Source organism: Ambystoma mexicanum, chromosome 3q, assembly GCF_040938575.1.
Source record: "Ambystoma mexicanum isolate Mex_15411 chromosome 3q, UKY_AmexF1_1, whole genome shotgun sequence".
NCBI classification, from domain to species: Eukaryota; Metazoa; Chordata; class Amphibia; order Caudata; family Ambystomatidae; genus Ambystoma; species Ambystoma mexicanum.
In genome coordinates, this window is record NC_090926.1 from 815,370,969 (window position 1) to 815,398,452 (window position 27,484).

General features: G+C 47.3%; 1 protein-coding gene across 1 annotated transcript in view; it reads left to right on the forward strand.

Moving 5' to 3' along the window:
• SPAG9 (sperm associated antigen 9) overlaps nt 1-27,484 on the forward strand; it is a 2,727,931-nt gene that overhangs the window by 2,304,049 nt on the left and 396,398 nt on the right. The gene's annotated exons all lie outside the window — the stretch shown is intronic.

Here is a 27,484-nt window from a genome sequence, read left to right on the forward strand (position 1 = left end):
TCAGATTTCAACCTTCTCCAAAGATAGTGGGATCTCCTCGCGTAGGCTCTGCTTTCTAGGCTATCGTTGAAATTACTCGCACGAGCTTCTGTGAGGTTATTGGTTTTATCAGAATGTCGGGTAAACCTCTCTTTCGCCCGTGTGCTACGTGCGGATTGAAGAAGGTTTACGAGGGGGGCGGCCATCTCGATTGTATTTATTGCCTCCACCCTCACCATTCGGCAGACCAGTGTGAAATATGTAAAGGTTTTTCCCAGAAAACCCTGAAAGATCGGAGCCGGCGGCTGGTATCGTGGTTAAATGACGGGGCGGGAGCATACCCTCAGTCGGAGGTTGGCTCCGTGCGCAGCGTGGCCTCGACGAAAACATCGGGAGCCCCTCGCCGCTCAACCTCGTCGGAACCACCGGCGAAGAAGAATCGACCGGCGGAAAAAGATGTTCCACGAAGCCACTCTTCCAAGGACTCTTCTAAAGAATCTTCAAAAAAGACATCATCATCATCTTCGCCGAAAAAACAAGGAAAGGAAAGGCCAAAATCCTCCTCGGGCGATCCTCATAGATCTGCCACGAGTAGAGAATCGGATAAACGCAGGGAGAGCGCTGTTAAGGCGGGACCGCCTAAGCCACCTGCAAGCCCACCGTCGACGACGACGAACCAGTCAGTGTCCTCACTGCCGCTGACGCAGTTGGTTTCCCCCGTCATCAACCCAATGACGACGACGGCGACGATGTCCTCGTCGACCAAAGTTCTGGCCTGGAGACCAGAAGTTTTTGATCTGGGGTTGCCGGACACATTGCTGCAGGAACAGGCAGTGTCGATTTCCTCGAAAGAAGACAACGGTTTCAGGATTGCGGGCCCGGAGGACCTTGGCCTGCGAGCCAAGTCGCCATCAGGAGCAACCTGCTCTCAGGTCTTTACCCAACTTCCAAGCTCTCAATCGGCCCTGTCCATGGAGGTCCTGTCCTCCTTACACTCGCTGCTGAAATCGCTGGATGAAAGGCTTCCACCTGTACCGTCGACCCCCCCCCCCTGTCGACGAGCCCGGCCCGTCACACCGTCCAACCAGAACGATAGGAGTTCCGGTGACTCCAGTAGTCCAGGAGGAGGGTGAGCTTTCAGACTCTTTATCTGACCGTGGGTCAGCATCGGATATCTCCCTGTCTCCATCTAGGGATCCATCCTGGGTTTCGGATGTGGAACTGGAAACACCAAAGAGCCCCACTCACCCGTCACCACCGGACGATATTGGCGCTTTTCATTCAATGATGGAAAAGGCGTGCAAGGAGTTTGGCCTGGTCCAGCAGGAGGAGAAAAAGGACTGCTTTCTTTTCGACCATATGGGTAAGAATAGACGTTCAATATTCTCGATACCCATTTTAGATCATGTCTGGAAAGAAGGTGTTCAAACCATGCGTCACCCGTTTTCTGAACCGGCCGTCAAAGGCCGCATTGAAAAGAAATTTAAAGTGCCAGACTCTACCCCGAAGTGTGTCTCGGCCCAACCTACACCTGATTCAGTGGTGTCGGCAGCGGCGACGAGGAAAGCGAAGGCCCAACATAAATGCTCTACCCCTCCGGATAATGAGGCAAGACGCCAGGACGTGTTTGGTAAGAAGGTTCTTTCCGTGGGTGCTGCAACTGTGAAAGCAGCTAACTCTCTGGCTATTGTGGCCAGGTACGACAGGGAGATGTGGCACAGGCTAGCCCCTATTCTGGACCACCTCCCGGAGGAACATAGAAGAACGGCGATGTCTCTGGTACGAGAAGGCGAAGAGGCGTCGAACCATGCTATTAACATAGCGGTGGACCTGGCAGATTCGGGCTTTAAGCAGATAAACAACGGAGTTGTTCTAAGACGCCAGGCTTGGCTTAAGTGCACCAACTTCAGGCCCGAGGTGCAGTATAAAGTATTGGACATGCCCTTCGAAGGTGATCTTCTTTTCGGAGAAAAGGTGGACGAGGCCTTGAAAGGGATGAAGGAGGACTCGGATACGGCACGTTCGTTGGGTTCTCTTCAAGTGGTAAACACTTTCGTTCCTTTCGTCCCTTTAGAGGAGCATCTGGCAACTCAAGATTTTCTGCAACTAGGGATAGATCCTTTGGCAGATCGGCATACCCTTCCCAAGGATATAGGCGCACCTCTCAAAACTCAAGCCGGCGCAGAAACTTCCAGTCATCCAAGAGACGACCGACTTATTCGTCGTCGACGAACAAACAGAAGGACCAGCAATGACGGGAAGCGCACCGTTCTGGGAGGAAGAGTGTCAAGCTGCGTCAAAGAATGGGAAAACATCACAACAGATCAGTGGGTTTTGGACACAGTGAGGTACGGACATTCTCTCCTATTCAAATGCAAACCTCCAAAATGTCCACCGATACATCTACCCCAACCACATCTGAACATTTTGCTGCAGGAAGTAGCACTTATGTTACAAAAAGGTGCCATAGAGTTAGTCCCTGCATCGCAGAAAGGCCAAGGGGTATACTCACGGTGTTTTGTGGTAAAAAAGCCGAACGGAAAATGGCGTCCCATTCTCGACCTGCGCGACCTCAACAAGACCTTACAGAGTCGGAAATTCAAAATGCTTACACTGCAAGAAGTGATCAGGTCTGTCCAAGTGGGGGATTTTTTGGCGTCTCTTGATCTACAGGACGCGTACTTCCACATTCCTATGTGTCAAAAACACAGGAAGTTTCTGAGGTTCATGGTAGGTCAGACACACTACCAATTCGCAGTGCTCCCGTTTGGTCTCAAATCCTCCCCAAGAACGTTCACAAAATGTTTGGCACCCGTGGCAGCCTGGCTGCGAAAGAAAGGGCATCATGTATACCCGTACCTCGACGACTGGCTTGTGAGGGGATCCTCCTCGGTGTCGACCAACGACAGCGTACAGGCCACCTTACAGCTTCTGCAACGACTGGGGTTCGCAGTGAACTTCGAAAAGTCCTCTCTAAGGCCTTCAAGGAACTTAAAGTTCTTGGGAGCTCAATTCGAAACCCAGTCGGGAATAGTGAAACCTTCCCTAGACAGAATGTCAAAGATCAATCAACTGACGAGTCAACTTCGCTTACATGGCACACTTTCAGTGAGGAAGTATGTGGCGATCCTAGGTTCCCTGGCTTCTTGCATCCACTTAGTAACCAACTGTCGATTGTTCATGAGGCCTCTACAGGAGTTCCTGGCGACGACGACGGTATCATCCGAGCCCTCCAGTGGTGGAAAAGCGTTCACAACCTGGACAGAGGGGTTCCTCTACAAGAACCAGAATTTCAGAATACCATCATCACGGACGCATCCCTGACGGGCTGGGGAGCACACATGGACAACCACCAAACACAGGGCAGATGGTCTCCGACCGAATCACGCCTGAATATCAATGTGTTGGAACTGAGGGCAGTGAGATGGGCCTTGAAATCATTCCTCCCACATATCAAGGGGTCGAGAGTAAGAGTGCTGACAGACAACACGACAGCCATGTTCTACTTGATAAAACAAGGCGGCACGAGATCCAGGACCCTTTCTGTGGAGGCTCAAAAGGTATGGCATTGGGCTTTGAAACACAACATATCTATAGTGGCTCACCATCTTCCAGGAGTGAAGAACGTGCAAGCGGATTCCCTGAGCAGGAGCATGGCTCAGATACACGAGTGGGAGATGGACACCATTCAGCTGCAAAAAATCTTCGAAAGGTGGGGTCACCCCTCAGTCGATCTCTTCGCAACGAAAGAAAACAGGAAATGCGAGCAGTTCGCGAGCAGATGGCCTCAGAAAGGATCCCTAGGGGAAGCGTTCTCATTTCCGTGGACAGACAAGTTCCTGTACGCCTTCCCTCTGTTCCCCCTTATACAGAGGACAATACAGTGGATTCGCAGATACAAATGCCTGGTCATTCTAGTGGCACCGTATTGGCTGAGACAACCGTGGTTTTCCGACCTCCTACATCTGTCGTTGGAACAGCCGATAGCTTTCCAGAAAGTGCCGAATCTCCTGTCCAGGGACAAGGGAACGGTGTGGCATCACAATCCGGACAGCCTCAACCTGACTGCCTGGCTCCTGACTTTTCAGAATTTGGCAATTTGAAAGTCTCGTCGGATTGCCGGAGAATTCTGCAGGCGGCTAGGGCTCCTTCGACTAACAAGTCATACATATACAAGTGGCGAAGGTTCTGTATGTGGTGTCAAACGCAGCACGAAATACGGCCTTTGGAAGTAACTCCAGAACAAATTTTACCGTATCTTCTTCACCTAGCAGAGAGTGGGCTATCCTCGTCATCCATCAAGGTGCACCTGGCGGCCATCTCAAGGTTCACGAGGAGGAGACAGTCCTCACCGTTATTCAGCGACAGACTGGTGAAGCATTTCATGAGGGGTCTCTTTAGAACTTTTCCCCCTACGAAGCGGTTCCCACCATCGTGGAGTCTAAATGTGGTGTTGGCGGCCTTAATGAAACCCCCTTTCGAGCCAATGTCCTCTTCATCCATGCAGTTCCTATCGTGGAAGCTGGCTTTCTTAATTGCCATTACGTCAGCTAGAAGAATGTCGGAATTACAGGCATTAGTCATAGACCCTCCATATATGAGGTTCTTTAAGGACAAAGTGATACTATCAACTAATCCTACTTTCATCCCGAAAGTGCCGACGGTCTTTCACAAACACTCGACCATTGTCCTCCCTACTTTCTTTGCGACCCTGTCGTCGACGGCGGAAAAGGCTCTTCATACTCTTGATGTGAAAAGGGCGTTAAAGTTTTATCTGCAAAGGACGCAAGAACTCAGAACTACCAGACAGCTGTTCATCGCATATGGTCCGTCGACGAGAGGAAGGGCAATTTCCAAGCAAGGACTGGCTCGATGGGTCTCGTCAGCGATTGCTTTTAGTCACTCCAAGGCCGGGAGGCCCCTACAAGGGCACCCTAGAGCCCATTCCACGAGATCGACAGCCTCCTCCGCGGCGCTATGGGCAGGAATTCCTCTGACAGACATCTGCCAGGCGGCGGCATGGTCAGTCCCACACACGTTCACACGCCATTACTGCCTGGAAAGGCAGCATGCGGATGAAGTACAGATGGGAAGGGCAGTGCTGCGCCATCTTTTTCAATGAGGTAAGCCAAATATGGTGCAGCTGTTGTCTCTTACTTTGCCTATGTTTGTTTTTTCCTTGATGTGTCGATTTTAAGTATATATATATATATATATATATATATATATATATATATATATATATATATATATATATATATATATATAATTATGTATTATGAATATGTTTATATCAGAAAATATGTTGCTGCCTACGTACATATATATATATATATTTGGCTAGTAGTGGTTTTGTGATGTTATGTTGCATTGCATTCTCACCTCCTTCTTCTAGGATACTGCTATACAATCTATTCTAAGCATGTGAATCCATGAAAGATCCAATGCTGGAGAAGGGAGTAGTTTCTTACCTGTAACTCCATTTCTCCAGCGTTGGTATCTTTCATGGATTCATATGCGCCCACCAGCCTCCCCGAAATGCAATGTGCAACATATGTGCATAAACAGGTTTCCCCTTTCTACTTTGGAGGGGCCGAAATCTGATGGGTCCCGCGGAGGCGGGGCTTTTATACTATTACGTCCTACGGGGCATGCGTGGACGGCCCCGGAGAGGACGTGGATGTGGATAGGACACACAAGTGTCGGAAGTTTTTTCCTATAGGAAACGACTATATATGTGTACCGAGGGTTCCCAGTCTGACGACGGGGAATATTCTAAGCATGTGAATCCATGAAAGATACCAACGCTGGAGAAATGGAGTTACAGGTAAGAAACTACTCCCTTCCCTGGGCCAATAAGGCACTTATTGTTTCATTTATCCCTTCCTCAGCTTCACAGGACAATGGGTACTGTTTGACTCGGGGCAGGATTGCTCCTGGTTTTAGTTTTATCGTGACTGGGGTAACTCTGTGCAACAACCCTACATCATGGGGGCCTGTAGTCCACAAGTTATGTGGCACTAATTTCATGTCATCAAAAAAGGAAGGTGGTGCTCCCACCACAGCCATTAACTGTACAGGCACTTGTCTCGTTTGTATCAAGATATCACATGGTATTGCGATTTCCATTATTATTTCTCCGTCACTTTCTGAGTCAGAAAAGAGATCCTCATCTGATAGATCACGTAAGGCAATGTCAGCATTGATGCACAACACAGTGCGCCATTCACACCCATCTATGTCCATACCAATTACTGCAATTGTTTTGGCTGATATCTGTATCGCATGCAAATCTAAAGATATCACTGACCCAGGTGTAATGTCTGTGCGTACTATGGGGCGGAAGATGAATTCTGTTGGTACCCTCCATTCTAACCTTTTTAGCTCAGGTACTACTCGGGCTAGGGTTTTCAACCCTTCAATGAACACACTTTCGTCTACCGGCATGCCACGTATTTCTGGTGCTGTTGCTCGTGCATGTACCACTAGCATTACACGCAGCGGGCATATTCCTGGGGTGGAGCAAACTACCCTTCTTTCTGTGAAGGATATAGTCATATTGAGCTTGCTGAGAAGGTCCCTTCCGAGCAAGTTTATTGGGGACTGTTCGTAATACAGTAGGGGCGTTCTTACTGTTTTACCCCCCACTGTCGCATCCAAATCTTCTGTGCAAGGAACTTCAACAGCCCCAGAGAACCCCTGCGTCTTCAACCTACGGTTAGAAAGCGGAAACCGACCTTCACGTATGCATGATTTTTCGGCTCCCGAATCCACCATAAATATGAACTGCTTGTCTCCTATCTGTGCCCCTACTCATGGTTCCTCCGCTGCATTGTAGGTGGTAGATAGGACGGGACACGCAAGTGTTCCCTGTGGGCTGTCCTATGCTGGCTGCCTCATGGCTCCCCCTTGACTAAAGGCATTGCCTGACACCACTGCTACACCGCTGTAGGGGGCTGGGGCAGGTGCCCCGTTCGTGACTGTTGCGAAAGGGTTTCCTGGTGTGTAGTGCATAGGTTTGTCGTTCTGTGGGTGACCCTGTGTTCTATTGTGTTGAACTGGTCTTTGGTCTACATACCCTTGCTCCTGTTGCCTCTGTTGTCTTCCCATTGGGAGGCCGTATGGGCTCCCTGGGTGGGGGTTACCGTATTGCTCCATATCCTGAAATCCGTTGTTTGGTCTGTTCCTACATTTTCGTGAGAAGTGCCCCCACCTTCCGCAGTGCCAGCAGCTCCCTTGTGCACCTCTGGGGCCTTGCCCCCCATACCCTCCATTACCATCGTACCCCTGCCCACCTCCTCTGCAACCCCTTTACCCACCTCGTTCCCCTCGAGGGGCCCAATCTTGCCACTGCGGACCTCCGTACTGCTCCTGTCCGTTCCACTGTGGTTCTCCCGCTCCTGCCCAATTCACTGCCATCCTCCCCTTTATTGCTACCAGCCCCTCCTCCTCCTCTTCTCCCTCTCTGCTATGTAGGAGTGCTGCTACTGCTGCAGCGACCTTCACCAGTTTCGTTTGTACTAACTTGGCCTCGTCTGCCAATCTTTTTTGCGCTATTTCTTTTTCTCGTTCCTTTATTATTTTGCAGTGGTGCACTGTTATGCTCTGTATTTCCGGCCACCCCTTCGCCTCGATCCCTGCAATTTTGTCGAGTGCTTTCTGTACCTCTTTGGGCAGGCCTCTCTTTATTATGAAATAAAATAATGATGTTGACTGGTACCAGGGCGTGCCTGTTTCCGCTCTCCACATCTCCTGTACCCGGAAAATGTAATCCATAGCATCTTCCCCCTCATTCATTGTGCATTGCATAACCGACTGTAAGTCTGGTGTGTCTGGAAATGTTTCTCTTAATGCGTCCCACACTCGTGCTCGCACTGTGTTGAATGAGGCACCATCATGACGGTCACAATCTAATGTTACCCCCGAGAAACCAGCTTTTACCACCACTCTATCTGCTTGGTCCCCAACCGCTGATACTAGTAGGCTTTTACATCCCCTACCGCCAGTGGGACCCCAGCTGTGTGCTTCTCGAATGCATATATCCACTTACTTGCCCCTCCGAACAGTGGTGGTAACAATTTTAACAGATTGGCCTTATCCATTTGAGCCCAGGGTATGTAGTTTGGTCTCCCTCCTCCCCTGTGTATCACTGGGAGTTGTAACTTCCCCTTTGTTGCTTTGCTTGTACTCACCTTCGTTTCCTTCGTTTTTAGTGGAGCCATTCTCCCCAGCCTATTTCTTAATCGTCCTGTCCATTGCTCATCCATTGTTCTCCCCAGATGTGCACCATCCATCCTCCCACTCTCTCCTCCCATTGCCACACTTAATCTCCCACCTTCTTCTTCATCGTCCTCCACATCACACCACAAGTCCTCTCTTCCCCCTGTGACCAAAATCTCATTATCCGCATGTTCACTCACCCCGTCTATTTCTATTATTCGCGTGGGCTCTTCTTGTATTCTGAACAATATTTCCCCCTTCTTCCACCCTTCCTCAATCGTCCTGTCATTGTTTTGTGCCCTCTGTGTTTGCTCTAACCGGGCAGCATTAGTCCCACTTTGCTCACAGATATTTTTAATTCTAGATAATTCCTCTCTTGCTAATGAGAGCCTGGAATCTAAGTCCTCTGTTAACTTCTCTATGTCTACTGCGGGTGTACTTATCTGTCCACGCTGTCTATGACTTTCATAGGCGGGGGTGCAGTCGAGCCATGTGTTGTTGTAGCTTGAGTTGGGGGCACATATGTGGGGTCGCTATACCCTTCTGCGTGCACCGGTTTATTAAGTATAGGGTACAACCGTGTCACTTCACCTGGCTTTTCTTCCCCAGGCATTTCTTTATCGTCTTTGGGTATCATTAATGGGTTATCTGTGGTGGACGGCAAATCGGTCGTTGGCTCTTTCTTTTTAACAGGAGGCACCTCTTCAAACAATCGGCAGAGATCTAATATCTCCCTCCTATTGTGGAACTGTTTCCCCTTATATTTCATAAAGATGCAGGTAGCTACCATGTCTAGAACATTTTTGTCAAACGATCCTCCTTCGGGCCATATTTGAGGCAGACCTTCTCCCTTTAACTCTGTGACCCACAATCGTGGTATTTTCTAATGCGTTCAGCATACCCAGGTAAACTCTTACAGATATGGGCCAGGGGTGTCTCTGTCCCCATTGTGTGCGTTTGGCTTGTGTAACACTATTTCTGAGGCTTGTGGAATCTGCTTAGATCACATGCTTTGCATAGGCCGACATCTAGTGGAAGCTGCAGAGTATTACAGTTTGTTTTTCGAAAATGGGCGTCGACACAGGGCGTGCCAGTAATACTATCCCTAGTGTGACGTCCACTGTACCCAAGATCCCTCACGCGTCTAGGATCCTCAGATTGTTTTTTTCCGCCATACTGGTCGGAAGCATTTTGCGGAGTCCCCTGGCCTTAGCCACACTTTTGCTAAAAATTTAAAATAATAATCTATTGACATCCTTCCCCACCCCAACGTCCAACTTCGACACTCGACGCCGGCTGGAGAAGAAATCGACCGTCGGCTGCTGCACGACGGATTTGGGCCTCGGAAGGCCGCTGGCCTCGGCCCGGGCCTTGGAAGGCCTCTGGCCTCGGCCCTGCAAGTAGGGAGAGTGGGGGGTGGTACATACTCTACACTCTTGGTATATAGGTACACCTTATACATTTCCTACACTTAACAGCCCGCTGCCTCAAGGTGCGTATGGAGGGTACCCCTTTTCAATTCTGCCCCAAGTGCAATCGCAAATACCCTTGGGTCGACATGCACACCACGTGCAATCTCTGCTTGCCGAGGGACCACCCCGAAGCGAACTGCAGAGCGTGTAGTAGGTTTAAACCTAAGACACTTAAGGACCGTTCGACGAAGCGTTGGGCCCACCACGCCAGGCAGGCGGCCATGGCAGCGGAGGGCGCCTTCAGCAACGGCAGCGACGCCGTACTTTCGGACGGCGAGGGCATTACGGCGTCGAAAGACAGCCGAGCGCAGGTCCCCGACCTCGGAAGGTCGTCCGGCAGGGCGGCTATGGGGAAGACCCCCGGCGACACAAGCACTTCACATACTACACACACTAAACACACTAAGTCCAACCGAGACTCAACGACGTCGAGTTTTCGGAAAGAGGCACAAACAGAACGGTCCGATTCGGTGTCCTCTGGGCGCTCTCGATCAAGATCGCTGCATGACTCCAGGCAATCATCCACTCTTGCTAATAGTGCCTCGCTCCCTAGGCTAACAGAAGTTCAATCGTCGGAAGACGAAGATGACTTCCACCCCCAGGCCGCGCTCCAGGAGTCAGAGCCCGCAGTTAAAACCAGCGAGGCCCCACGCTCGAAGGACAGGGACACCACTCCCGATCCTCGACGCCAGGCGTCGAAAACCTCCGGAGCCACTGAAGGACAGGGAAAACATTTTTCCACTCACGGAGAGGGGGGAAAACAGCAGAAGAAACAACCTTTGCACTCTTACACACCTGTGAAACACACCACTCCCCCTAAAAAGACAGACAAAACCAGGTCTGCTGATATGTCTAAAACCAGCAAAGCTACTCAAGATAAATCCCATAGACTTGCTGAGAGAGTCATCCCCAGTTCCAAAAAATGGTCCAGTGAAGACATAGATAAGGTCATGTCAAGAATGTCTTCTTTGGCAGATTTTTATGATAAAAATCCAGAACATTTCCTCTCGTATGATCCACAGGGGGCGACACCCTCAGGCACTACTGATCCTATCCCCCCGAGTAAGAAACCCCGGTTTGAAACTCCGATGAGGTCAGAACCCTTCGAGGTACAACCATACGCAAGACCATACTCACTGTATCAAGGAGAGGCTTCCTTTTGTGAGGACCAAGAATTTGGTATGATAGAAGAGCAAACCGGGACGGGCTACTATGGGGATGATGAGGACCAGGAAGAGGAAGAGGAGGACCCGGACACATACAGAGTAGATTCCCCGGTAGAGAACGAAGCCCCGGTTACCGACTTCCCGGTCCATAACCAACCCCTCCTAAACGAGGTTCTCGCACGCGCAGCAGAACATTTCCACATTGACACCCACGGTGTCCAGGAGGAAAGGGACTTCGCAGAAGAGTTAGTGGGAGAAAGGAAGCCTGTTGCCCAGACCATCCCTATCCATAAGTCCATTCAGCGTAGAATAGATCCGTTCCTGGTGAACCCGAACCTCACCAGAGCAGTCAATCCCAGGGTTGAAAAACTTTTCAGGGCGGCCCAGTCTGACCCTCTCTATATAAGAGGACATCTGAAGCCAGACTCCCTAGTTGTCACCAACACTCGTAAGAGGGCTGGAACACCCTTGTCATCGTCCGAAGCTCCTCCCGACAAGGAGAGCAAAAAACTATACGGTTTCGGCAGGAAAGTAGCCTCAACGTCCACCTATCAAGCAAGGATTGCAAACTCCACCACCCTGTTGGCCAGCTACAACTGCCATCAGAGGGAAGAAGTCGCGGCACTCATAGCCTCTGCTACTGAACCTTTAAAGGCCAGTTAGCTCGGATTTCCGCAGAGGGTAGAGCCGTGTCTGGTTGCATTTTGAAAGCAACCTTCGACGCCGCGGACAACGCAGGCAGATTGATAGCGGAAGGCACTGTTATCAAAAGACATGCGTGGTTACGGCAGTCTGGTTTTAAGGCAGAAACCCAGGCATCATTGTTGGAGAAACCGGTGGAAACCGATCTGTTGTTTGGTAAGGCGGTCGAAGACGCACTGAAGAATGCCAAGGACGAATACGAAACACTCAAGTCCCTTGGCCAGTTAACCAATAAACCCCCTAACCAGAGAGGGAATAGTAATTTCCGTCACCCACGTGGCCAAAATTCCCAGAGAGGATCTACCTATTCCCAGGGGCAGGGTACACAGTGGAACAACAACCAACAGTCTACCCAGGGTTACGGCAGCGGTAATAGGAGAGGTCGTGGTAAAGGCAGAGGCAGCCCCAACAAGGGAGGCGGCATGCCTCCACCAAAGCAGTGACGCTCAGTTCAGGATCCCTTCTCACGCAACCCCAGTAGGGGGACGCATTTCCAACTTCACCCAGGCTTGGGAAGGGATCACATCAGACAGATGGGTGCTGTCAACAGTATCCACAGGATAGTGTATAGAACTACTGCAGCGTCCCCGGAACCATCCTCCACGACAAAGAGTACACTCTTTAGAACATCAGAAGATTCTCCTCGAGGAGATCGCCATTCTGCTAGAAAAGGACGCGATAGAACTCGTCCCGGGACACCAGGTAAACAAGGGTATTTATTCAACTTACTTCCTTGTGCCAAAGAAAGATTTGACAATGCGCCCAGTATTGGACTTACGGCCTGCCAACAAGTATGTCAAGCCCCAAAAATTTCATATGAGCATGCTACAAGAGGTAATCCCCCTCCTAAAAAAGGGGGATTACATGGCAACCTTGGATATGAAAGATGCTTATTTTCATATTTCCATGTTCCCACCGCACAGAAAGTATTTGCGCTTCAAGGTGGACAGTCGACACTACCAATTCAAGGTGGTACTGCCCTTCGGGATAGCTTCAGCACCAAGGGTATTCACCAAGGTACTGGCGATGGCGGCTGCACACCTACGCAGGGAGGCAATACCAGTGTACCCTTATCTGGACGACTGGCTCATAACGGGGGAAACCCCCAGGAATTTGCAGGACAAACATTCAAAGGACTATCGACCTCCTTCACGAGTTAGGCTTCTCAATCAGCGAGAAAAAGTCAAGCCTAGTGCCAAGCACCTCAAAACAATTCCTAGGAGCAATCCTAGATACCCAAGAGGGGTTGACCTTTCCTTCAGAAGAAAGAATTCGGAATATACTACTGCAAATTCCGCATTATCAGTCCGGTCAACAAATAACGGTACGCAAAGCAATGCGTTTACTGGGCATGATGGCGTCATGTATTTACCTGGTCCCCCACGCGCGCCTGCGCATGCGTCCCATGCAGGAATGGTTGGCGAAACAGTGGTCTCAGGCAAGTGGTCAGTGGGACGATCTAGTGGTTGTTTCACCAACACTGGTACAAAGCCTTCACTGGTGGTCAAGAGAGAATCTCGCACAGGGGAAACCCTTTTACGATCCCGAGGTACAGGCAATAGTCACTACAGATGCATGCCTGACGGGGTGGGGAGCTCACCATCTCCACCACACAGCTCAGGGTCTCTGGTCTCACTCAGTGGCCAAGAACCACATCAACCTGCTAGAGCTTCTAGCAGTATTCAGAGCGCTTCAGGCGTTCGAGCCCCACCTACTAAACCTGTCAGTGCAAATCCGGACGGACAGCACAACAGCCATGTTCTACCTGAACAAGCAAGGAGGGACTCGCTCGCCAAATCTGGCCAAGCTTGCCCAGAAAATCTGGATATGGGCACTCAGACGGAACATCTTCCTGTCATGACAACATGTTCCAGGGGAGCTCAATTCCCTAGCGGATGCTCTGAGCAGAGACTCCCTCCCAGAGGAACACGAATGGGTTCTACACAGAGAGGTCGTAGAAGATATCTTCTCTCAGTGGGGTTTCCCCACTATAGACCTATTCGCCACAAGCGAAAACAGACAATGCCCAGGATATGCATCCAGGTTCCCCCAACCAGACTCCCAGGGGAACGCCCTGTGGATGAACTGGTCAGGGATGTTTGCGTACGCTTTTCCACCAACTCCTCTCATCAGGAAAGTGGTGAACAAGATGAACAGAGAGTCGATGACGCTCGTCCTAGTTGCTCCCATGTGGGCAAGACAACCGTTGTTCCCACACCTACGCAGGATGGCGGTGTGCGAGCCCATCAAACTTCCAGCCTGGTACAACCTATTATCCCAGCACCAAGGTCAAACAGTGCACCAGCAACCCAACTCAATGAACCTGGCAGCATGGCTCCTGAGGTCATAGAGTTTGGACATCTCAATTTGCCACAGAGGTGTATGGACATCCTAAAGGAATCTAGGAAACCAAACACAAGGCACTGTTACTTTGACAAGTGGAAGAGGTTCGTTATCTGGTGCCAGAGTAAATCAATCAACCCCGTTGATTTCACTCCTTCCACTATTGTTACATACATGCTCCACCTGCTGGATGCAGGATTGGTTTTTAACTCACTGAAAGTACACCTGGCAGCCCTGTCGGCTTACACCACTTCCCATAGCAAGGTTTCGTGGTGGAAAGTACCAGTAGTTAAAGCCTTCATGGAAGGAGTAAAGAGACTTCACCCTCCCATTTCAAACCCACCACCAGGGTGGGACCTTAATGTGGTGCCAGCCAAGCTCATGGGCCCCCCTTTCGAACCCATGCATAAAAGCAGTCTCAAACACCTGATTTATAAAACGGCCTTCTTAGTAGCTATTACTTCTATAAGAAGGGTCAGTGAAATTCAGGCTCTGTCAGTGCAGGATCCCTTCTTTACTGTCCATAAAGACAAACTGGTTTTACGCACACACCCAAGGTTCTCACCTAAATTTATATCTAAATTCCATGTAAACCAGTCCATCGAGCTTCCGGCTTTCTTCCAGGACCAGTAAAGCTCGGCTGAGGTGAAACTACACACCCTAGATGTGCATAGGGCGGTCCTCTACTATGTAAATAAGACCAGACCGCTAAGAAAAACAGATCAACTGTTTGTCTCCGTAGCTACAGGCAGAGAGGGGGATCGCGTCTCTAAAGGTGCCATCTCGAAGTGGATTATTAACTGTATCCAGCTGTGTTACTCACTTTCTGAAAGAACTCTGCCTTTCACGCCAAGAGCCCACTCTACTAGAGGCATTGGGGCCACTCTGGCTTTCATTGCAAATGTACCCCTTGACACCATTTGCAAAGCAGCTACTTGGAGCTCTATTCACACTTTTACTCAGCATTACTGCATTGACACCCATTCCAAGGCAGATACACAAGTGGGACAAGCGGTTCTAAGACACTTGTTTGCTCATGACCCTTCTCACATCCCACCTCCTTCTTCAGGTACTGCTCGCTAATCTATGCACAGCATGTGATCTAAGCAGATTCCACAAGCCTCAGAAGGGATACATTACTCACCGTAATCGTATTTCTGATGCTTGTATCTGCTTAGATTCACATGCGACCCACTCTTCCTCCCCTCTGAGAGAAGGCGCATGATGGCTTGTAGTCTTACCTTTCTGTCTATCTGCTTGGATTATCTGTACTCACGCTACTCCTCATGCTACCTCATGTCAGAAAAAATACAATCTGAGGATCCTAGACGCGTGAGGGATCTTGGGTACAGTGGACGTCACACTAGGGATAGTATTACTGGCACGCCCTGTGTCGACGCCCATTTTCGAGTTTCGAAAAACAAACTGTAATACTCCGCAGCTTCCACTAGATGTTATGCACAGCATGTGAATCTAAGCAGATACAAGCATCAGAAATACGATTACGGTGAGTAATGTATCCCATGTACTTTTTTGACACCTTGGCAATAAGGGAGTGTATGGTTGTGTAGCTTATACTAAAAATACCTTAGGGGGCACATACAAGAGCAAACCACCGTTTGCACACTACCACTACTTCCAGCACAAATATTCACAAGAAACTGCTTAATTTATTGGGCTTATCACCTTATAATGTTTCCTGGTCACACTTACCATGACCACACCATAATCATGCACGTTTCATCATTCACTAAAATCATCATTACATAGCTACCTAACACATATAATGCATATACAATGATCGTTAATACCCTATTGATAGTTAATCCTTTTCCTCCCTCCCTAGTTTTCCCCCTTTCTTTCTTTATTTGATATGAGGTCCCCTTTTCTCGCAAATCTTTTTGTCTTTACTCCGTATGAACCTATTTTTTTTTTATTTATAGACCCAGAAAGAATGAAAGAAAAGTGTTTACTAATATATTCACTGTGTATCCCTTTTCTACACTTTTATTTTATTCTCCACTTGTTCATATATTCCCAGTACTAGTCAAGATAGCACTATGCGGCGCCGCCTTCTACCCCCTTGCAGAGCTAGGTTCCCGTCTCTTTATCTCTTTTCACCTTTTGATCCTAATGGCCATATGCAAAGAAAAAGGAAAGAAAGTATAGTATTGCTTTTAGTGGTCTCAAAACGTGTCCCCTTTAAATTACCTATTTTTTTTTTTTTAATATCCTGCTCCCTTCCCCTACTCCCCTTATGATCACTCGCACTTAATACTCACGTGCCCGTCTTGAACCGAGAGTCTCCGAACTGGGTTCGTCCAGGCGGTGCTGCCACACGCTCAACGGCCAGCCCCAGCTCCGGCGAGCGGTACTCAAAGGGGATTTTTTGAAACGGGATCCCGTACCCTTTCTCTAATGAGTGCGCGCTTCTAAGCGTACCAGTTGCCGTAGGCGGGTAGCTTTCCGGAGCAGGCGTACCATGCGTCTCCCCTTTCGACCGGAGATTTTCGTGCCAGAGGGGACAGAAGGGATATACCGAGAGATGTAATCACGCAATCGGGGTCACCACTGAAGGCAAGCGTCCCCAGATAGCACTACCCTCCTCGCAATGAGAGGCAATAATGGACTCTCCCACGAATGGGAATAAGGCTAGGACCAAGTGCGGGTGAGCTCAAGGGAGTTTTATCTAAGTCAAAAAGGGCATGCAAAGAACTCTGCAAACTCCGCGAGCGCTCTGTCTGACAATCGCAAAGACAGGCGTTTATATTTACAAAAAGTGTCATAGGCACCTACACACTATAGGGGGCACATGTACATGGGGATTGGGTGGCGTCGACTAACTATATGTGCAGCTGTGATGCGTCGCTTCGTGGTTGGTGGACACCGCTGGGTGCCAACGTGGGGTGGGCAGGTCAGCTGGGCTCATCCAGGAGGTGCTGTCCGGTCTGGCGTGGTCAGTGTCATTGATGGACGTCTTTCTTGGCTTTCTGCCCTAAGGGCCATGCACACCCCATTCATTCAATGCTGCAATGTCAGTTGCCCTGTAAATCCTACAATAGGTTATTCTACAGGTTAATACAACACAGGAGGAATGCGCATTAGGTGGAGTACTTTGGCGATACATCAATACAGGGTTGCTGCTATCCTGTTGACTAGGTATCATAGGCCACAGGGTCAGGTCTCAGGGCACGGGGTAAGCTCTCCGAGCTTTGGGTCTCGTTAGAAGTAATGACGGATGCTTTTACGCAATGTTGGTGCAATATTAGGTGTCATCTTTTACAAGCGTCATTAATCTGGGGTGAACTGTTGGGTCATGGGACCTATGAGGGGGCGCCTCTGGTTATGGCCGGATTTTGCTGCTGGGCTGTAAATAATTCAGGTCGCTGTTCGTGGCCATGTGAGCTGCGGGGGGGATCATGAATGCTTGAAGCAGGTCCAACCGAATTGGGGGAGGTGAGGCGGTGTAGCTAGGGCCTTTGCTTTCTCTGGCAGGCTTCAATGGGAAGGGAGGGGAGGTGGCCTTGCATATGCCCGCGATGATGGTCTTCTCGCAAGCTGCAAATTGTATTGAATTGCATTGAAGACGATGGGATTCGTGTAATGTAATAATGTATAATGTAAAATGGCTAAAGGGTTACATGTCTATAATATTTGCATCAGTACATAGTAATTTCAGAACATGTTAACTATATCAACAGTCCTATTAGTCACTACAGTGTAAGTATTTGCAAGATTAGCAGCTTTAACATCACATTGTAAACACGAAACGTGAGGTAGCATTAGGGTTGGTGGAGCACGCAGGAGCAACAGACCAATACGGTTGACAGCAGTAATAACCGTTAAACTCGTACATTTACATTTGATGGTATTCTATGTATCTCATTAAACAATTTACATGAGCTCACAATACTGTCGCGCTTGTGTTCCTTTGCACTCTAGCAGAATCAGGGTAGTCATGGAATAAGGACTTGATATCATTCTCTTTACATTACCTCTAGAGAAGAACATAGTAGGGGGCCAGGGGCACTGAGTGGGTGCACATAACTGAGGGGGTTTGAGTATCGTGACCATGTTGTCCCACAATAACACATTCTTCTATTCGTACAGTGTTTGTAGATTTTTGGCATGGGGGTCGTGCAGAAGGGATATCATTGCAATGCAATATATATATGTATATATGTATGAACAGTTTCTTGGTGTGGGATTGAGGCTTTTGTTTCGTCGAGGTCGGTTTACAGTTATTTTCCAAGCCGGCCCGCTACCCGGGTAACGCTTAGGATAATGATGCACTGCGGAAGGTGAAAGATAGTGTTTGCTCTAACACTAGCTCATGTCCGACGGTTCGTGGGAACGGGCTTTCAGCGGATCTGCCAGGGTGCGGAGGCAACAGGGGCAGGCGAGGACTCTTTGAAGGTGGGGGCCGTGCTGCAGTGCATGAGGAATCATGTCTTAAGATGGCGTTCTGGTTTTCAAAATGGTTCCCAGGGTCTAGCCTAATACAGTACGTTTGGTCCATGTGTCGGCCAATGGTCCACCCACCACCTGGGCCCTGGTGGCAGGGGGGTCCCCTGACGAGCCATAGACATCACAAGGAGGGGACTGCAGGGGAGGGGTGTCTATTTGACCTGTCCTCCCATACAAAATTAAGGGCCACAGTACCCGAGCCCGCTTTTTCCGACTGAAACACGTGTCGACAACATCTGACTACATTTGTTGCATAATAGAAAGACGCACCAGTACATATATGGGGTGTATGGGAACTTTGTGAATATGTGTTAAGAGGCCAGACAAGTTACATGGCCAATTCTTGAATTGTACACTGAATATTGTTCATGAATGCATGTACGTATGAGTACGCTTGCTTTAAGGGATTGAATGGAGTGTGAGTAATGTTGGACAATTTTGATAATCATTTTATTACATCTGTGTGATTACCACTATGGTATTTTTTAAATGCATTTGTATAGTTTTGAAACTCTTTGAATCATTGTCTGCCATCCTCCTGCTCTCCGGCCATTGTGTTGGTTATACTCATTGTCTACCTGGGGGCCCAAGACCATACCAGGTACCCTTTAGAGGTTTCTGTCTATATCGACTCCTGCCATTTTGCACGAACTGGGGAAGCGTGTAAGAGACTCTTTAGAATTTAAGAAAAACCAGTGGGCTCTCCCCTAGTCTCCAGCCCGTGCACAGTGCTGGCCTGAAATCATGCATTATCAGCCGGACGTCATGAATCCAAGTAGATCGGATGGCTCTTGTTCACCTCTTCCGATGAGTTGGTTGTGTGGGGGTTTGGGGGCACCCTTGAATAATCAGGGAGGGGCGGGACTTCAAGAGGATGAAATCCGGTCCTGCCCTGGGTGCCCACCAGCTCAGGAAGACGGTCTAGCTAAGAGCTGGGGAGACACAACACTGGTTGATGAATTGTCTTTTCCAATCTTGGCACGACTCCTAAATTCTATGGATAGGGGGTATAACTCCCTCAACTTTGAATTGTGGCAGGTTAGACAGACCCTTTAGGAACTATCAGGGAAAGTCAGCTTCCTGGAGGGGTATGTCATTGCCTCAACAAGGAATCATGGCCAGCAGGTGAGTTGCGAGCGCCTTGAGTTGGTGCCTATGGCCCAGGTGGAAAAGACAGAATTGCCCGGGCATATGACAGAAGTGGCCCAGGTCTTGGTTCCAAAAGAGGTGCCCTTGCCGGCAGTATCTATTTTGGGGATGGGTTCTGAGGAGGCTCAGGCAATTTTGTGCAGTAGCCTTATTGAGGTTCACAACTTAGTGTTCTGTCCAAAAAAAGCCTAAAAACTATGCTCCCTCCTAAACAGAATAACAGGGGATCACAGACATTTCTATCAAAACTAAGGATGGAGGTTGACAAAGGTATGACCCTCACAAGAGCGGATCAAAAGCGGAGAAAGGATTTCTTTAAGAGCAAGAAGGCAAAACGTTCCCCGGGGTCTGGGAGTGATCCTTCTCAAGATGTGGGGCAGGAGATGGAAGGGAATACATCACAAGATGTTAGTTAAACAAGTTGAAGAGCGCCCCTCCTTTAACCTAAGTAACATCTCACTGTATCTGTGTGATAAGGAGATCACGGACACAGCTGAAGGTGGAGGTGTTCAAGTACTCCCACTCAAGTTTGACATAGTAGTGGGTTTGGGTGCAGGGAAAGCCTGCTTGTTGAGGGGCTCAATTGTGAAACCATTGCTCGGAAATAAACATTAGTGGAGGTGAATTCCCAGGTTTATTCTCAGGTGGTTGTTACTGAGTTAGTACTCCCAACTGAGAATCTGCTAGGTGCCTTTTGCAAAGTTTGCGTGCCCTCGTCCCATACCATTGAAGAAAAGAGATTAGGTTTGCCTAAAAGTAAGAAGCACGCACAAAGATCGGCCCCTCTTTTCCACTTTGTAGATGATGGTAGTCAGGTGAACAGTGAGGCCAGGGTATCAGCTGGGCCAAGTGCTAAAAGGAAGCTGGAAGACGGTGTGATTTGTCTTTATTGAGTCGGCTCTTTGAAAGCTCAAATATAATCTCCTAAATAGACACTACATACTGTCAATACTTTTTGAAATTCCCAGCCTTAGGTTGGTAACTACTGGTGACATTAGCATTGTGGAATTTGTACATGAGGGCTAAGTTGATATTGTAAAATTAAATTTGCGTTCACAAATCATCAAGAAGGACATTTTGGCAGAAAATGAATGGTTCCCCTCCCTAGGCTTTGAAGTGGCAGACGTGGGGACCTCGGTTATCTTCATTCTTGCTTCCCCAAAAGACGGGTTTTGTCATAAGGATGTGGGGCAACAAAATTACATGCAAGTGGATTTGGCTGAGCCATTGTGGCATTCTGTGCAGAGACCACAAAGAAATGCTACCCTGGGAAGACTATAATTCTGAGGGGGGAAATAGAGGTGGACAGAAAGCTTGAAACTCAGACTTTGTATTTGTATCCTGAAATTCCAGAGGTTTTGCAAGCATATTGAGTAACCAAGATCCGTTTGCCTTATAGGTCGTAATTTGCCTGTGGGAAACCCTGTTGATGGATACGCCGATCATTACAGGGTTTGATGTAGTGTTCATTGAAGCACAGGGAGGCGTAAGGGATTGTCAGTTTGGTGATTTTTCAACAGCAATCAAGCATAATCAGAGTCTTGCTGTGTGAAAAATCTACTCAGAAAGGATATGCTTGCAACCCTGCTGGAATGGTCAGTTCAGGGTGTGGGGGTGACTAGCAAGCGTTTGCTGGTTAACGTATCTCTAAACCCACAGCCCTCTAAGACGGAGGAAGCTTTGTCTGCGCTTTCCTTCCTACTTCTGGGGGAAATCCTTGAGGAGGGTGCATCAGTTATTGTCTTGGGGGATTTTAAAGCTGAATGCCTGGAAGATTCCTGGTGTCAAGATCCAAACAGGAAGAAAATGTCAAGGGCAGCTCGTGTTAGGGGCCAAATGGTTCGACAGGAGCTAGCGGCGTGGGACTTGTTGCCTTTGAATGGAAACGTTACTGGTGACGTGCCCCCGAGCAATACTTGGCACAATGGTCTCTGGAGCTGTACTCTGGATTATCTTTTTGTTTGCTGACTTATTTCGAAGGGGGGGAATTTGGAGGTAAAATACAGAGTTGAGCGATCATTCTATTGCATCATGTGAGCTGTCACTCCCTGGGGTGAAATGTGCAGAAGGCATGATTATGAATATTGAAATTAACCCATGAAATCATGCAGTAAAATGGTCCCAGAGAATAGCCCTGGCCTTTGATTACCAGATTGGGTGTCTCCCTAGGTCTATGGGGAATGCAAATGTTTTCTGTTTTCCAGTTGGCTTTGCCCCTTGCGTTTCATCAGTCTGCTAAATATCCGGAGAGAAGGTCAAGGCTGGTGGGGTCCTATCATGATTTTGATGCCTTGGTCCAAGTGCGCAAAATGCAGCTGCGCTCTAATATTAAAGCGATAGAGGGAGAAACTTCTAGGAGAACAAAAATTGGCTAAAGGGTCATAGATTTCTTATGGAAATTAATGATGCGGAAAAAATGTTGGGTTGCATGCTGAGAAATAACACCACTAGGTTTTGGCAGCTAATAAAACCAAAGGGGATAGATCATTTCTTGCAGATTCAGGCAATACCGGAAGAGGTTCACGGATATCTATGTAAAGACAGGGCTCAATGATTGTAGTCACCTTTGGTATGTTAGTTGGCTGTGGGCAGTCCGTTGGGACCTAGATTAACATTGCTCTCTTAATAAATTCGAGTAAAAAGGTCTAATGGTCCGGGCCCATATGGCCTGTCTAACTTAACTTTCAAATCTAATGTCTTGTTATGGGCTCAATTATTGACCCCTTTGTTTGAAAACATTTTGGTAAAAAGAGAGTTTACAGGGACCAGCATTGTTTGTTTTGGTTTTTAATAGAGATATATTATCCCCTCTCCATTACAGGCCAATTTCGTTTTTGGATGCCTCAAACAAGATTTTTGTCAAGATTATTTTGAAAGAATCCTTAAATAATGCTAGCTTCACAGACTGCACTCAATCATAAGTTTGCCACAATAATGTGGTGTCAGTTGGTGCAGTTAGAGAAATTAGAAAATAAGTCCATTGATTTGAGACACACCTTGTGTAGGTTTGAAACTAAGCCAACAGGAAGCAAAAATGATTTGCAAACTCGATGTCCATCATTAGGCCTTAACAAGGATTCATGGAAAAATTGAGTTTGCTGAAGTATCCTAACAAAGGTACATGACCTATACGTCGTTCTGTAAAACATAGAAAAAATTGGCAAGGCTGATGCACGAAACACAGCTAAAAATGATTGGAATTATTTCAAACCAATGGCATCCTCTAATGGCCTTGTATATTTAATAATATAATTAGAATTTATAAACTCTTTATGTCACAAATAGAACTTATGCCCAGAACGCTGGACTTAAGCTAACTCCACCTAATATACATATCCAATATGAGCCGTTTGTAAATATAACATCAATGTATGTATAATCATTTGTCTTGCCTTGCCTGTATTCGGCTTAGATTCATGTAACAAATCCGTGCAGAGAAGCACAATTTCGAGGCAATCCCTTCCTGTTAGGCACAGTTGCCTAGCAATTGCAGACATGTGATCATTCACGTGACCGATAGGATCTTCCCGACCTAATTACATTGTGTTGCTTTCATTTTAAACCAGGTTGAACCTAACAGTGATTTGATTATTGCTTTGAATCTGTCCCTAGCTGCACACAAAAACAACAATCCCATCTTTATATTTAAATTTCGAACTTGATTTATCACGTGACCGGAATTAGACACCATGCAACCATGGCAACTACTAAGTCTCGCCGATGCCTCATTCACTGCCCGAAGGCGTCTGACAACAGTCAAAGTATTGCAGCTAAGCCGGTAAGCCTCCAAACTATGACACGTTAGGAATACAAAATTAGCTACCACACATAATCACAATAAGCGAACCGAACGCGTATAACACAAACATATTTATCTTCTATTCTTGCAGAATACGGCACCCATATACAATGTTGGAAAACTGAATATTAATTGCGATGAAAACCTGCAGTTCTCAGGTACAAACTACCAGGCATGCTTTTTAAGTTTCCTAAAATAATTTTAAAACATTTTTTTTTAGTGACACCATAGCGAGATGTATTCCGCAAACTCTGAGGTATATTTTTCCCTGTGTTTTCAGGTATAAGAACCACAGCCAAACAGCTACTATGCACTGCCAATGAGCCTTTTTTTAAAGGCGTTATTAGAGAACATATGGTCCCAGGACACCAGAGGATTACGGACTGGGTATCATACCGTTATATATTTATTCTGTGACGTGAGTGATATGTTATTGCTCTCCAAGGCATCCCTTCTCCAGACACGTTTACCTACTTACATGAGTCTTAGTCGAAGCAAACCAATCACTAATGTTGTCTGCACATTGAATAAACAGGTAGCAGAGACCAAATTGATGAAAAGTGTCTACTAACAAGAACCTCCAACCAAGGGCTTGGATTAACTGTACAGTCAAATTATTAGTGCTGATACAACTTCTAAAAAATGGAAATGTGATGTGCTTTATTCTATTCACACATTACTCATGCAACATCTTTTTTTGTCTTCTTTTTTTCTCTTTTTGTTTCCCCTTCATCCAATTACATGTATTTTCTTGGAAAATGTACCTTCCCCGCTGTGTATGTCCCCCACCCGGACTCTCTCCGTAAATTAGGATTGAATGTTTTATTTGACCATTGGATCATTTGGTAGTATTTCTTACGCCCTGAAGACGGCCTAGCAAGGTTGAAACACGTGTTGGCGTGGCGTGACCAAATTTATGTGGCGTGACCAAATCTATCTCTTTTCAGAGCACATTTAATGTACGGATAGGCCAATTAAGTGTGACAAGGGTCTATTCATGCATGATTAATTGGATGTCAAAGTATGACCCTTTCAACCGCTCATTTGGTTTTTTGTCAATACTATGTATGATAGCAATACATGTGTTTTGTGTTAATATCAAAATATAGGAACCCTACTTATAACTCACAAGGTGTGTCTCAAATCAATGGACTTATTTTCTAATTTCTCTAACTGCACCAACTGACACCACATTATTGTGGCAAAGTTATGATTGAGCGCAGTCTGTGAAGCTAGCATTCTTTAAGGATTCTGTTTTTCAAAGGTGAGAGTGGAAACTCACCAGTCTAACCCCACGGCTGCAGCCGCCTCCTCATTGCTCAAATTAATATCAACTCGTGATATTTTAGGGGTGCGCAACCACAAATCCTCTTGGGCTGCATTTTCCACAACATCTTGTGTTATTTTGAAAGAACTTCATACTTGGGCTGGGGGTGCCAATTGCTTGTACCACTGTCAGACAGGCTTCAAGAAGCGAGTGGTGACAGTTTTAAATAGCTTTATGTTGGCTCTCCGATCCGGGCAAGCGAAGGAACTGGGGAGACCCGTTTTTTCTGGCCTTCTTTTATGCAAGTAAATCCTTTGACCATGTAAATCGGGCAATTCTTTGAAAGAGCTTGAATGATAATGGATACCTCTTGCCCGTAGTAGGGATCTTGGAGGCCCTCTATTCTGGGACTAGAATTAAAGTCACATTGCATTCTCATGGCTCATTTACGGATTGGATAGAGACAAATCGGGGGCTGCCCCAGGGGTGTGTCCTCACGCTGTTTCTATTTAGTTCCATTATCAATCCAGTGAGAACAAACCCACCAAAACTGGGGGAGGTAAAGCTGCAGTACTTCAATTATGCAGATGACATAGTCATATGCAATATGACCCCTATAGGCCTGCAGAGAACTCTGCAGGCTGACGACAAATTCCTATGTAACCTGGACCTCTCAATAAACAGCACTAAATGAAAAATGTTGGTGCTGAATAGGGAGAGGTCCAAATGGAAAACATGTGGCTGGTCCTTGAATGGATAAGCCCCGGAGGTGGTTGTAATGTACACACACTTGGACTCCTTCATTTATGAGGGGAAGGGAAGGAGTGCTTCAGATGTTGGAGGTAACATTGTGGAGAAAGGTTTTGCGTCTTCCAGCTTCAGTTCCCTTAGTTGGGATTTTGTATGAATCGGGACAACTTCCAATTCAGCCATTAATTGATTGGGGAAGATTGCAAATCTATGCTAGTATAGTCTCTCCCAAGAATGCTTCCTCCTTTTTGCACCTTAGTGTGATGTGGGTAAAGGGCAATTGTATGGCTCTTGCGAACTGGGTGAAGTGGTGCACGCAGGTTCTCTGTAACATGTAATCCTCAAAACAGGAATTGTCCCTGAACCCCAACAAAGCGAAACAAAAGCTGTACAGACATGCTTGGATACAGCTGACGGCTGATTTGCTGGAATATCGATCCTTTATTGATCACTTTGTTTGGTCGATAAAAATTCATAATGTTCTGGCCCCTTATTTGAGGAAGCACCCATCCAGAGACTTAAGGTTCCAAAAGTTGAGGTTGAAGCTAAATTTGCTCCCGACTATGGAGGTCTTGGTGATAAGGAGGAAGGTGCCAAGGGGAATGTTGATACTGTGCTTTAGAGGATGAGACCCTAAAATATCTTTGTGTGAATTGCCCTGACTTGTGTTCTTTTTGGAGGGGAAAAAAAAGAATTGCTTTTTAATTCAACGGATGAGTATTTATGGATCAGATTTTTAAACACAAATCAAATCTCTTTATATCTGTAAGGGTTTTAGAAATTGTGGACGTTGTTTTAAAAATTATTTTTAAAGTTATTAACAAATGCTTGTATTTTTTATTGTAATTTGGGTCTTTTCTTATTGTGTTTAAAGTTTAGTTTGTGTACTAAAAATGACAATAAATAAATTAGAACAAATGGGCATCTGTGCCTGCCAGTTTAATCAAACTCCAAGATCTATTTGAAGCCGTCCCAGAAATACAGGCCAGTATACCCTCAGCACCATTTAATATTTGAAATGTATGACCTGGAACCCGTTGTTTAAAGCACACTTTTGATTTGCGTATCTCTACTGATACGCATGAGCGTCTTTTTTGTAAAGCCCTTATTTCTGATGTTAATGAACCCAGCATTGAGTGGGTCATAGGCTCAAAATTCAAAGGATCACATAGGGCTTTTTCAGAGCCATTTAAAAGATTCTCAATCATTTTATTAAACGCTGGGGCAATCTTGTGAGTCCATTTAATACTACAGTCCCTTGGATGAACAGTCACAGTTAGATTTAAGGGTTCACTAGTTTGGATACCCCGTATTAGGGATACATATGAAAGCATGAAGTGGTCACTACAAGCAGATCGCCCAATTTGCAAACTTGTTAATACAGATATATAGTCATGGTTCAATCTCCACTGTTTATTATGCCTCGAGAAATTTCCTGGAGGAGGTCCCCTGGGCAAAACCATTGAAAAGGACCAAGTCCCAAGCAACCATTTCATGCCTAATCCACTGCCCATTAGGTCTATTTTTACTTGAAGCAACTAGCCTATCTGCCTCACAATACCATTCATCATTCAAGCATTCAGCCTTAAAATCATCTGCCACTATGCAGTGTGCTCCCTCTTCCAGAGTTTGACCAAGCATTAGAATGCGAATTCTGCCAAAAACTCCTGTATATGTACACTACCACGGTTAAAATATACCTTTACGGGGGGCGTGGCTGGCATGTGAGCGGATAGGAAGTGGGTCCACCGGAGCTCCTGCAGCCGCCACGGATATCCCGTAAAATATCCTGTTTCCGTGGCTGTGTGTTGGAACGAACGACACCCAGCTGCTGGTGAAGGCTAACACCACTGCGACCAGGAAAGTGAGGGGAGCGCTGAGTCCCCAGCCGCCTGAAATCAGAAGCAGCGCACCCTTGGCGTGAACAGCTCTCCAAAGATGGCTGACCCGCCTGGTGAAACGGCCTCTGATTCGGGTAAGACACTGTGAGTGCGGCGGGCACGCTGGAACTGACCCCCACAGTGCCCTGATGTGAGGTCCGGTCCCATCAGGGACAGGCGCTGAGCGGAGAAGACGCGCCCCATCGGTGCACACGGGTGCGTGACCTGGAGGGGTGTCGTCAACGACTCTACCTCCGGGAAGACAGCGGAGAGGTGCCATGACCCGCATC